The sequence below is a fragment of the Capsicum annuum genome, chromosome 2 (genome assembly GCF_002878395.1).
Source record: "Capsicum annuum cultivar UCD-10X-F1 chromosome 2, UCD10Xv1.1, whole genome shotgun sequence".
Taxonomy (NCBI): Eukaryota; Viridiplantae; Streptophyta; class Magnoliopsida; order Solanales; family Solanaceae; genus Capsicum; species Capsicum annuum.
In genome coordinates this window covers 125,977,170-125,989,355 of record NC_061112.1, presented here as the reverse complement: position 1 = coordinate 125,989,355, position 12,186 = coordinate 125,977,170, and the positions used below count along the sequence as shown (strand labels likewise).

General features: G+C 36.5%; 2 pseudogenes; both read right to left on the bottom strand.

Moving 5' to 3' along the window:
- The window catches only part of LOC107858131, a 36,012-nt pseudogene extending 25,728 nt beyond the window's left edge, over positions 1–10,284 (bottom strand).
- On the bottom strand, positions 3,082–5,020 carry LOC107861191 (annotated as a pseudogene).
- Positions 10,285–12,186: the final 1,902 nt, after the last annotated feature.

Here is a 12,186-nt window from a genome sequence, read left to right as displayed (position 1 = left end):
AAGAAATGTCAGGTTTGTCGAAGATATTTTTCCTTTTGCCTCTTCTAAACCTATGTCCACATTATTTCCTCAATGTTTTCCCACCGTAGATATAGAAGAAACTTTGGTTTTTCCCCGTTCATGTACTATTCCCAATGCCAATTACTCTCATGATCTCTCATCTTCCTCACCTACTTTATCTAGTCGTCCTCCTATTGTCTCCACAGATGCCATTCCAGTGCTACCTTCAGAACAGGGTGCTTTGCTGCAACAGTCACAAAGGGTTCTTCAAAGACCTAGGTATTTATCAAATTACATTTGTGCAAATTCTTATTCTGTCATTTCTCCTAATCCACCTTCTTTTTCATTACATTGTTCCTCTTTTTTTGCTTTAACTGCTTCTAATCAGGTTTTAGTTTATTCTATCTGTCAAATCAATGAACCTTTCTCCTATGCTCAAGCGATAATGCATCCCGGTTGGAGCACTGCCATGGCTAATGAACTTGAGGTTTTAGATGCTAATAGTATTTGGGATATAGTCGAATTACCACATGGAAAGAAAGCATTTCCTTGCAAATGGGTGTATAAAGTGAAATTAAAGTCAGATGGTTCTTTAGAACGATTGAACGATCGTTTAGTGATTCGGTGAGATACACAAAGGGAAGGGATTGATCACACCAAAACTTTCTCTCCCGTGGTAAAAATCACTAATATTAGATGTCTTCTATCAATTGCGGTAAAAAGGGATTGGAAAGTTTGCCAGCTTGACGTAAATAATGCGTTTCTTCATGGCGATCTTGATGAGGAAATATACATGAGATTTCCCCCCGGATTGACACCACCTTCTTCCAATCATGTGTGTCAACTACGCAAATTGCTTTATGGGCTAAAACAGGCATTTCTTTAGTGGTATGCTCGTTTATCTTCTGCCTTGGGCACTAAAGGCTTTCATTCTTCTCTCAACGATTACTCTCTTTTTTTCAAATTGACAGGGGATCTTGTAACTATTTTGGGCATTTATGTCGATGACATATTGATCACTGGAAACAATACAAAAGAAATTTGTGAGATCAAAGGATTTCTACATTCTGAATTTAAGATAAAATATTTGGGAGAAGCCCATTATTTCTTAGGGATGGAATTAGTATGAGAAAATAGAGGGATGATCATTACCCAGAGGAAATTTTCCTTAGAACTTCTAACTGAATTTGACTGTGAGGGTTGTCACATTACTTCTACTCCTTTGGATCCAAGTTTTAAACTTTCTTTCATCTCTGGTGAGCCTCTATCAGATCCAACATTTTATCGGCGACTTCTGGGAAAGCTGAATTTTTTGACCAATACTAGGCCTGATCTAGCTTATACTGTACGAACTCTCAGCCAATATATGCAGAATCCTTGTACTAGACATCTTAAGGCGGCTTATCATGCTTTACGTTACATGAGCAAAGATCCAGGATTGGGGTTTTACTTGTCTCTAGATCCTTGTTTTAAAATCCAAGCATTTTACGACTCCAATTGGGCTGTATGTTCAGATTCTCGTCGATCTGTTAGCAGTTTTTTTTTAAGTCTTGGGGGTTGTCCAATTTCCTGGAAATCGAAGAAACAATGGTTATTGCACTCTCTTCTGCTAAAGCCGAGTATCGATCTATGCGTCACCTTGTCGCTGAAATTACCTGGATTGTTCGTTTGCTTCAGTACTTGACTGTTAATCCCTCCTTCCCAGTGCCCATTAGTTGTGATAGTCAGGCGGCTATTCATATAGCTCAAAATCTCGTTTTTCACGAACGAACCAAGCATATTGATCTTGATTGCCATTTCGTTCATGAAAAACTCCTCGACGGTTTGATTTCCTTATCTTTTGTTCCTTCTTCTTCTCAGCTAGTTGACCTGTTCACTAAGGCATTGGCAGGGCCTCTTCATCGATCTTTATTGCACAAGTTGCAAGTACGATCACCGGCCATCAACTTGAGAGGGGGTGTTGCCGGAGAAAATAATTGCACTGTTTCTACTGCTTCTAAAAGAAGAGAAATAAAGATAGTAGATGCAGGTTAAAAGTCATTAGTCATATTGGGCCTTGTCATCTGTACGTGTCTTAGGGTTATTTTTATTTTTTCCATTCATGTATATATTTAGTTTATTTTTTATCTTCAGAATAAGTTAGAGGCGGTTTATGCAGAATATTCTAGAATGACAGCTCACAATATTCTTTTAGGTTTTCCTTTTTTATATTTCTTTGTGTATAATTACGATGGTAATCTGTATGGTATGACACACAATAATACGAAGAGAATTTCAATTCTTGCTCTTTCATTCTTTGAAGTTTTTCAATAACTCACATAAAATACTATCATGGAACTTGCCGTCTATCAGTGACGAGGCCTTTGAGCAGCTGTTAAAACAAGCAACATCCCCGATAATTTTTTCATTTTCGTGGAAGTCATGTTTCCGGGATTTTTAATTTTGTTACAAAATTCCAACCAATCAAATTTCTGAGGGTTCTCCTTTATGTGTCTAGTCTGGTTATGCTTTCTTCTTTCATATTTTGCACTAAATCAGCTTAAAAATACTCTTAAAATGATGTGATGTTGTCTGTTTAGACTAAGTGCGCCAGATTTTCTCTAAGATGTCTCACACTGTTAAGAAATTCTACATCTTACATGGAATAACTATGGACGACGAGTGCACCGTATAAAGATTGGAGTAAGCTTTTCCTTGTAGGTGTCTTTAAACTGAAAACTGAATATTTGGTTTACAAGTAAACTTTGGGAGATTTGGATCTGTTGAAGAGAGATTTAATGATTCTAATTATACAACCTAGAAGTGAAACACAATTGCATAAATTGAAACGGAAAAAATGCTAAAAAAAAAAAGAGAAAGTAAAAGTAATAGTACTAGTAAAGTGAACTAATTGACCTCCACTTCAGTTAGAAAAAATAAAAAAGTTGATCAAGATTTGTCTACCACAAATTTTGGTTTGCTAGCCAATTGAAGAACCTTCATGAGCCAAGTATTTTGGCACACCACTATTATTTCCTTGACGTGCCACTGCTGGGTTTGGTCCACTTATTTATCAATAGAAAAATTAAATACAATAGAATAGCTTGAACTTTTTGACCTATGTATAAAACACTCAAAAAGTAATTAAGTACAGTTGTTACATATCGTCAAATAATTAGCTAGTAGCAGTACTGGGAAGTATCATTCCATGGCCTATATTTGTGGCTAAGATAATTGATTCGCATAATTTAAGGAAGTATAAACGGAGAGAAGAAACTCCTAATAATAACTAAAGCATATATGGAGTTGCAACTGCTAGCAAAGGTGATTTCCTACGTATGGTTACACCACTGCCTTCGGTCATTTCCAAATTCTCAGTTGTTAATCCTTTTGGTAATGCAAAATTGAACTCGTGCACAAGCCTTGCTAATGCTAGTCCGTTTATCACAACAGCAAAAGCAATTCCTGGACATCCCCTTCTGCCTGCTCCGAAGGGAATTAACTCAAAAGTTTAATCCTTTGACATCAATTTTACTGTTTAAGAACCTCTCTGGTCGGTACTCTTCAGGATTTTCCCATGATAAAGGATCTCTTCCGATTGTCCAAGCATTGATAAGGATTTGAGTTTTAGAAGGTATTAGATAGCCAAGTAATTCTATATCTTCTGTTGATTGTCGGGGAATTAGTAATGGAACTGGTGGATGAAGCCTGAGAGTCTCTTTGATTACAGCTTTCAGAAATTGCATATTTTCTAAGTCATCTTCTGTTACCTTCGATTTTCCTTGGGCTAATCCTCGCACTTCGTTCTGTAACTTTTCCATGGCTTTTGGATACCTCAAAAGCTCTGTCATTATCCACTCTAAAGTTGTATGTGTTGTATCTATACCAGCAGCAAATATGTCCTACACATTAAAAAGAAACAAACTAAGATTGTTAAGCTGGAGTATGCGTAAAGCTTTTCAGCTATGAAACAATATATTAGTACGAATTGTGTTCAAAATTAAAACAAAATACACCAAGGAGGGACTCGAATATATAGTGCGACAGAAGCTTACCAAGATGACAGCTTTCAATGAATCCATTTCAAGAGAAAAGCTGGTTTCTTTCCCATTCTGAATATCAAGCAAAACATTCACAAAATCTTTAGCTTCACCCGTACTATATTCACCTTTCTCGCTCCTAATAATGTGTTCTTCGATCACACTCTCTAAAAATGTATCCAAGTCTTTAGCTACTTTCTCCACTTTGGTGTCTAACTAGTGATTTTACTAAGCCATTCAAGCCATGGAATATAATCCCCGATGTTAGGAGTACCCAAAAGTTCGCCAAATTCATCTAGGATGACCTTAGCATTCATTCCACTTTCTCCTTTATTGTATTTCCTCCCTAAAGCCACTCTGCTAACTATGTCACCGGTGAGAGAGCAGAAATGATCTCTTAAATCTACCACTGCACATGAAGAATCACACTCTTGTTTGATTTTTTCGATCATGTTGGATGTTTCTTCTTCTCTGATATCACGAAAAGTTTTGTTGCTGAGAAGGTGAAGCATGGCGATGCTTTTAATTTGTCTCCAGTATTCACCGTAGGGACTAAAGCCAATATCCTTGGAGCCATAAAAGAGTCTATGCGGATGCTAGATTTAGGTCTACTTGAGCATGCGAGATCGTGAGTTTTCATGATAGCACGAGCAGCATCGACAGAGGAAGCAACGAGCACTGGCTTACTGCCAAAGTGAAGTAGCATGACTGGACCATGTTTTTCTGATAATTTATGGAGAGTACGGTATGGATGCGGCCCAAGTTGATGCAGATTTCCTATGATTGGAAGCTTTCTTGGAGATGGTGGTAACCTTTTTTGATTACTTGAACTAGTAAAGAACCATTGGTGAAGGAAGAAAAGGAAGACAAACAGAGGAATTAGAAGAGAATACCAGGGAAGATCCATTCTGTTTTAGCAAGGAGTATTGAGAAGATAGATGTCATATGTGTATAAAAAATAGTATAAAACAAACGTCACTTTCAGAAAGAGTTTATTGCTGAAGCTGATTAATTTTGTGTATACGTATATCCAAAGAAGCTTCACCACACAAACTGAAGTAGACGACCGACCACAATTAATTGCATTCCATGACAAAAAAGATAATACAGTTCAACTTCAACCACAAAAGTTGTTTCACAGTTCCTTGGTTAATTACAGTTTCACAGTTTCTTGGTACATATAATAAGGGTCTGTAAGAAAAGAGAGGTTCTCCAACGAGAAACCTATGAGTTGCACAACGAAGATGAAGAAAATTTCTTTTAGAAGAGCATATTTTTATTAACTTGAAGCCACTGCTTTTTATAACTTAAAAATCCAAGACTCTTGCTTGACTAAAAACTAGAAAACATATCAGAGAAAAAACAAATATTTAGACTCTTTCAACACTAGTGAAAGACTTATGGGTCGTTTGCTAGAGCGTATTAGAAAAGTTAATACATGTATTAGTTTAATGTATACTATTAGTACCTTATTTGGTATGTTTTTTTATCATTAGTTATACACTTTATTGTGTATTGAGGTAAGCGTTAGTAATACCACCATTTTTCTATGTATTAGTAATACAAAAGTTCCAATACATGCATTAACTTGGTTAATGACAACCTTGCCCCTCTATGGACTCGGAATTTCTCTGTTTTTTGAGGTCAAAATGCAACATTAAGACAGCCTCTTTGATGTCACCAGCATCAAAATCAAAATCATGATCGATAAGAGGGATTAAGTGACCCAGGCCAGGGGTTGGTAGAAGAATTACATGAGGATTTTGCGACTGTACTAGTATTTCTGTTGGAGTTTCTGCCATATTGTATCAGGGGATTGAAAGAAAGAAGCCACCTTTGATAGAAATTTATAGTGGAGTATGAAGCTGTTAAGTCTCACCCCAACGCGATGAGTGAATTATGCCATCCCAGCTAATTACAGTGTAATCTTCAGCGCAGTGGAATACTTCATGTGGATCTGCAACTGACGACAGAAAAAGCAATTGACCCGCAAAGATTGGCAGAAAGTTTACTGATAAAAAGTTTCATGTTTTTGCCGGAAAGTGTACAAAACTAAAAAGTGTGGAGGATATTTTTGTAAATAAATACTTTTTAATAAAAATTCTACAAACACACATTATTTCTAATACATCAAACCAAATCACGTATAAAAATAATGCAACATAACTAACACCAGCATTACTAATACAAGTATAACTAATATACCATATTCATCATTATTCTTATACACTCTACCAAACAACCCCTTATTCCACATACTCTTTCAACTCTAGTGAAAGACTTATTCAACACACAATAAAATTTAAACCTAAGCAGTAACTTAAATAAACAAGCTTTGAATCAATTGTCAATAGTGTCGTCATTCTCGTGATGCATGAGAATCCAAGATCCACCGTCTTCTTGTATCATTCCTTTGTTCTTCTCAATCCACCAAGACACCAGTACACCATATTTATCTTTCAACACATCGCCTGCTTTATTCATAAGAGCAATATCCGCTGTATCTCCAACTTGATGTAACACCCCGTACTTTCGGGCTAGAATTTAGACCGTTTGTACACGTACAGATTTAAACTAAATCATTCCATATTAATATATGTGTAGTGATCACTCCTATAGTGTGGGAAAACCTTTGAATATGAATTGAGGTCACAAAAATATCCTAACTCAAAGACGAGTTGAAAGTTTTCCTATCGATTGAGCTTTAGTAAGCGTCTAAACTTTGGTCAACTTTCATCAACCATAAATTTTTGTATATATCGAATTATGGAGCCTACTATACATCAAATGAAAGATCTTCGAAGTAGCTTTCCAACGATACCAATTTCGCCTCAATCTGATACCCGAGCTAAAAGTTATGACTTTGCAAAGTGGAGTGTGTCACCTAGCAATCGCCTAAGGCTCCTGGAATTGTTGTGCGATGGGCGATGCGTAGCCCAACCCATTTTGGGTGATGGGCAATGCGACGCCCAGCCTATTTTGGACGAGTACAATGCGTGGCACTGCCTAGCTTAGTCCACAGGCAATGCGTCGCATGCCCTATGGCTCAAAGGCATAAAAACGTCATTTTAAGTCATTTTAAGGGCAATCAAGTCTTTTTACAATCCAAAACCGTTCTTAATCATCCTTAAATGAAATTAGGGTTATTAGTAATGTTTTAACTCTCTTAAGATCCCTAATTCATCTTCCAAGAATACCATAAGAGAAAAACAACTTAGGGCTAAACATTGAAGCTCAAGGGATCAACGTTTTGGCAAATCTTCATCGATTAAGGTACGTAGGGCTGTCCTAAAAATTCTATGGGCATAAGTTATGATTTTATCAATCTTTTGAAAGTATGTTATGATGTTTATAACAAGGGTTTGAACAATTATTTTTAATATCCAAATCATGAAACCCTTTTCAATGATAGACATATAGTTTTGGTCTTGAGGCCTCCCCTTAAAAATTGATTTTTACTCATGTATATGTAAGTATGTGTTTTGAGTTTTGCAAAGATTAAATCGAGAGCATAAATGACGAAACCCTCTTTTTATAATACTTCTTGATTTCACATGTGGTGGGTTGTTCAATTGTATGTTTTGAAGTGTGAGATAAGTGTTTATTATTATTTTGAATTTGATATTGACTATGAATTGAAGAGAGGGTGTTTGATTGCTTATAAATGTTTAAAGTGATAATTGAAAGAGATTGTGTGGTTTGTTACATGATACTTGACCACTATGTGTTTTCGAATTAAAATTGAGGATCTTTGCCTAAGTTTTCTTGAGTTTCACTATATGCATCCTCATATACTGTTTGAATAGTTTGGTGGTCCGAACACAAGGTTTTGAAAGAGAAGACATTAACATGATAATGTATGGCTTAGAGATACGACTTGCAAGTCTTAGTATGATGATACCAAAACAAATAATGTAATAACAGACTCAGAACAAAATAGAAGTCAGATTTCATTCAGATTTTCAGAATTTGAGTTCTAAAATATGCATGTTCAAAAAAGGTTAAAAATGGGCTTAAGAGATGTTAGGTGGTTACCCGAAGAAGGCACGAGTTCAGGTAACTCATTTCCCAAAACCATGTTTTGACGATACAGGTTATTTTGTTCCCAAGAGGGATTATACACTGGCCTAGTGCCCTGTGGCGTATCAGAAACTCCAACTTTTGCGGCAAACTTGGGTTGGGGGATTAACCGCCAGTCAATGACGGATTCCATATAGACCGTGGACTATCAGACTTGTAGGGTGTACCACCTAGCTCAGAACTAAGGCAAAGATGTTGAGTTGATTTACAGAACTATTTTTAAAGGCCTATTTACTATGCCCATGAATTTTCAAATGGTTTATGATGATGTATTTTTTTTTTTCATAAAATGCTCTCATTTATGTTATTTATTAAAGTACATTATTTTGGGTTGCTCTGCATACCAGTACATCTGTATTAATCCCCTATATTTCAAGATCTGAGGCACAGTCCCGGGGTCCCGCTTTGAATTCTGTCAGAGATTGCAGATTGATGAGCCACCTCCCTTATTCCGGAAGGCCTGTTCTAGAACATTATTAGTTTAATTGATTCACAGTCCACCTGGGGGCTTTGTCCCAGAGTTCAGACATATGATATTTTCAGTTAGTAGAGATTTCGCAGACCAGAGTCATATACTTTGAATGTTATGAACTTCATTTCGTATTGTCTAGTTGAATTTAAAAGTGACCATGTTTTCGTTTATTAATCTTTAGCATTTCTTTACATTGTATGAACATTGTGTATGATTATCAGATAGAATAGGGGCTCTCGGGCCTTCACGGTTCGGAATGTCCGTCGCGGCCAGGGCCTCGGTTTGGGTCGTGACACTTGGAACTCACCTTTTTCCCCTTGAGTTCCGGCAATTCCATGCAAATAAACCTTCAGAATATGAGCACTTCTTAAATGATTGATTATACCAATCTTCAAGTACTCTGACTTTGTTGTATCAATTGAAAGTTCAAAGTCAACATCTTCATAGAATCCCATGCCATTTACAGAATCTTCATAGAAGAGACCCTTTATCATGGGAGAACCCAGAGGAGTATCGGCCAGAGAGATTCTTAAATAATGATACTGATGTCAAAGGACTAAACTTTGAGTTGATTCTCTTCGAAGATGGCAGAAGGGGCTGCCCAGGAATTACTTTTGGTATTGCGGTAATTGAGCTAGCTTTAGCTAGGCTTGTGCACAAGTTCAACTTTGCATTACCACAAGGGATAAAAACGGAAGATTTGGATATGACTGAAAGCATCGGCATCACTACACGTAGGAAATCACCTTTGCTAGTCGCAGTTTCCAGCGTTGCTAGTAGTTAATAAGTTCACAATATGTAACAAGTTTATTGGCCGACTAGCTCCCTTTTTGGGTGTTTGTACATCTTTTTTTTTATGCAATATTTCTCGTTCTACCATGCTACGCAGATAACACTAATATTGTGTCAAACACTGGCAATTTTGGAATAGCATCTAACAGATTGCTAATGCGTAAGATTTGAAAGGTTTTCAGTTTGGCATAAGCTTCCTTGAAATTCTCTTCTTCGACTCGTGGACAAGCAGACACAAATGCAGTCACTGGAAACTCCTTATTGATCTGGTTCACAACTATGTCAATTGCGCATAGTGTGGCTAATGATGAACCCATACTATGGCCCGTAACAGTGATGCTCACTTGCTCCTTGTATTGGTTCAGCAACCTTTTAACTTCTTCAATAACCTGTTTCAATGTACAAATACAAAAGAGAATTTTAGTAATGCCTAGGAAGTTGCTTTGAAATGTAGAAAGAAAAATGGTGTACTACCTGATTTCTAGCACTGGTTGTTCGATTGAAATCCGAAGCCTCGTTAAGAGAAATATAAATTGAATAAAAACCTTTGTGTACTAGAATGTCATTCGTATTTTCTCCAAAGATTTCTGTTGGTTGGACCAATGGCACTTCCTTATCATCATTCCATTCTGAGTCCGTTAAGGTCCCTCTCCAAGCAATTAAAATATCTCTCCTGCCTAATGCAACTTTACCCTCATCAGTGGCAACACCAACAAATCCAATCCAAGTTGATTCTTTCACCTTCTGAGTTTTGCTTGGTACAACCGAAGCTGCATATACATAGTTAGTGATGTCATATTTGTAAGGATTGTTTTTGTCGAGCCCCACTCTTGTGGAGAGGTTCTTTTTGGAGTATCGACTTGTTCCTCTGTATTTAGAAGCTTCTTCATTGTTGAATGAGTCATAGATGGCTTGACACATTTGGCCATAGTGAATAAGGTATTGTCGAAGATCGTAATCCAAAGGGTCAAGTAAGCCTTCCCAATTGTTCTTATCACTCAAAATCTCCCATCTTTCTGCTATGATATTGTCTCTGTTTTCGATTCCTTTCTTCCTTTTGAGGAAGCTCTTGATTTTTCCACTTAGAATCTCTCATACTTTGTTCATGCATGCCATCTTTCTCTTCAATTTTGATATTTCTTATGATAGTGTAGTGATAATTAAGGGGAAAGAAGTAGCGGTACTTATAAAGATCCCCTAGTGCACTTTTGCTCCAAATTGCTATAATCAGACAGAATAAGCAATACCACAAGTAAAAGAAAAACAAGATGAACTCATAGATTTACGTGAAAACCATTGCGGGAAAAACCACGAACAGAGGTAGAGAAATTTCACCATAATGGATGGAGAATACTATGAGGATAATGACCTATTTTCTGAATGACAAAAATGACCCACTAATTGCACCTCTATAATACGTGCGTATAAATAAATCCTAGACCCAAAAACATACCACAGACCCCATGAAAAATCATAAACATGGGTCGTGTCACACCCCTTTTTTCACTCCCAAAAAGAATTAATTTTTTAGTTTGAAAGAGTTTTATTATTAAAGTGACAAAAGATGAAAATTATTTCGAAAAAGGATTCCTTAGTTTCAAAACTCAGAGTTGCCACTTGGCATAAATCAGGTGTGCCAAGTCACCCGTAGATATCCTTTTTCAAAACGGTTTTGACTCTATAAAACTGATCGTGGTTCAACCACGGTCTCTTAGTGGAGTATATCGGCTAATTTGGACACTATGAATGTATAAACCACACCAAACATAAATAAAACAATCAATCAAGCAAACAAATCCAAAAACAATGTCCAGTTCAATTATGCACTCCAAAATAGAAAAAAAATGCGAAAGTGTAAATCCTATTCTACCCTATACTAATTTTATACTACGTTCCCATGCTACCCGATGCCTCGGGCCTTCATCACAGAAGTCCTCCAAATACAAAATACTTTGGGGCATTCCCCGGCGAATAAATACAAGTGATCGCGGGGCATTCCCTGATTAAATGAATACATTTCCAAATGCAAGAACTAAAACCAAACCATTCAACTCAAATTCCACATTCAAACATTCAACAAGAAAATTTATTTCTAAATTTTTGCCTACCCGAATCAACATTCGCCTATCCATTTCAACATATCATAATTTTATCACATTCCAACAATATTCATGCTCATTATGAATTAAACAAAACAACAATAAACCAAAGCCAATCTAAATTCAACCCTTTTTATCAATTTCTCAATTTCATCCCCCAAATCCATTTTTAACCACATTATTAAACTAGTTCGACTATCAAATTACTTTTCAAAATTTGAAACCAACAACACATACCCCAACAAAGATTCAAACATTTAAGCATACTAATCATTCATATCCACACAACAATTAATATTTTTGCTCGAAATATTCAAAACCGCACCACAAAATCACGTTATTAACCAACTTCGATATAATAAAAAAGTAGAGTTGAGAGATGGACCTTTGAAGAATCGATTTCATTGATAATAAAATCAAGAAAGCCCGGACTATAGAATTCCTAATAGGACCTCAGCAATGACGAACTCCAACTCCGTATTGTAAAATTTGAGACCCAAAAATGAAGCTCCATAAATCCAATCGAATCCGAAAACCGACACTGTTCACGTACTGTTCACGGTACCGTTCACAACACTGTTCATGGTACTGTTCACAACACTGTTCACGGTACTGTTCATGATACTGTTTCTCTCTTGATTTTTTTTCTCTCGCGTGATTCTCTCTTCTCTCCCTCATTTTCTTTCGTTCTTTTTGTAAGATGATTTGGTGATTGTTTTTATTG